Raw genomic sequence first — 1,788 nt, 5'->3', positions numbered from 1 at the left:
TCCAATTATATATATATATATATATATATATATATATATAGATTTAAAACTGTTAAGCTTTTAATTTGCGCATTGGACATTAAGTCGTAAATTTCTGAATTTTTGTAACTGAATAACTATTTCAGAAAAAATAAAAAAATAAAATTATAGAATTAATTGCTGGCAATTTTAATTATATCAAATGTTAAAGAAAACATCTCCCCAAGTACAGTTAAACAATTAGTTTGACGTTTGACTCACTGCTAACCGAGAAGGAAATCTTTGTTTACAGAGTAATGAAACAATTAGCTGTTTATTGACCTTTAGAGTGGGGGTGTAGCTGGGTCTATTACTTTCGCGAAATAATTTTTCCACTTGGACATAAACCCATACACCAATACAGCATGTAGCAGAGTTAGAGTCAACATTAATTTCTGTTATTAAAGAAACTTCTACAATATCGATTATCTTAGACAATACAATTTAATTTTCAATTGTAAACATAATTTACGACGAAATTCCAAGAAATCTTGATTGCTATTCGTTATTAGTTTTGCCTTAATATTTGTCTTTATAAAATAAATATGACAGCTATATAATATCGAAAATTATTATGTATTCGAACAGAGAAGAGTTTAAAAGATAGACATATGCAGCTCAAGTAAGATCTTGATATAGCTATAAGATTTAACTTAAATTCTTAAGAAAATTAATATTGTTAAACGAATTTTTCGAAAATCATGAAAATATAATAGCGCTGGATGGGGTATATTAAAGTGTTATTGGTTAAACGATGCAATTAAGACATTACCGATAGTTTCGAGAGGTTCTCAAATCGGTCAAGTGGTCGTACCTTGATGCTCTAATCTATTGCTGTGGATATCTGGGTTCGTATCCAATCCGAACTATCGTAACTTATTGTAATTAGAACGAATCGAGATGCTGTTTCTCATTGAACTTTGTTAACCGACTTTAATGAAGGCTTCTTTTTTTAACTCTCTCTGTCACATGGGCACCAAGGGCTTTTTAATGAGCCCAGTATGGGTTCGACAGACCCGTAAATGAGCTTGAGACCCAACATATCCGGACGAACCACCCCGGAACGCCTCCGAAAAAGTCCTGGTGTTTTCAACTCGTCACGATTAAAACTCCCGGGTTGCCCAGAGTGTTAGGCTGCCATCTTGACCACGCGGACGTCTTATTGAGGACCAGTCTTACTTGTAATGAGCAAAACATGTGAGCATAAAATGCAATGGCGTTCTGGGTCGATGACGTTTGATGGGATAGAACTATCTAAAATTTCTGCCAAAGTCTCCCGCACTCTCGCCACAAAACGGCGAAGAGATTGGCGAAAGAGTTACCCGGGAGAACACAAGTGCCACGAATGGGATAGTGGGAAAGATTCGATTCACTGAAAATTTTTTTTTAAAGAATGACAAATTCTTTTTTTGCCAAGATGGGAACTGTGAACATCAGCCTATTTCTCACTCATTAAGAAATTAAAGACCGGTTACATTCATTTTGACTAACTCTAACTGGGAATTAGCGCAAAGTGCACTCATAATTGTTTCGCACAAATAAAATAAACAAAACTGTCAAGGTAAAATGCCGTTGCAGTTTCAATAAATCTAGCAACGAGTTGAGCAAATTTTCCGGCTATTATGAGATTTGGTTTAAAAATAACTTTTATATTAATCATAATAAATAAAATAGTTTGTGGCTCCATCTGTTAACAGATTTTGTTATAAAAATTTTTTATACAATGTTATAAATTCTTATTAAATGGAAAAAGCTTAATTTTGAGGATAA

This window comes from Centruroides sculpturatus, unplaced genomic scaffold, assembly GCF_000671375.1.
Source record: "Centruroides sculpturatus isolate CEXI.00-Female unplaced genomic scaffold, Cexi_2.0 scaffold27, whole genome shotgun sequence".
In the NCBI taxonomy this organism is placed as follows: Eukaryota; Metazoa; Arthropoda; class Arachnida; order Scorpiones; family Buthidae; genus Centruroides; species Centruroides sculpturatus.
Note: the sequence above shows the minus strand (reverse complement) of the source record.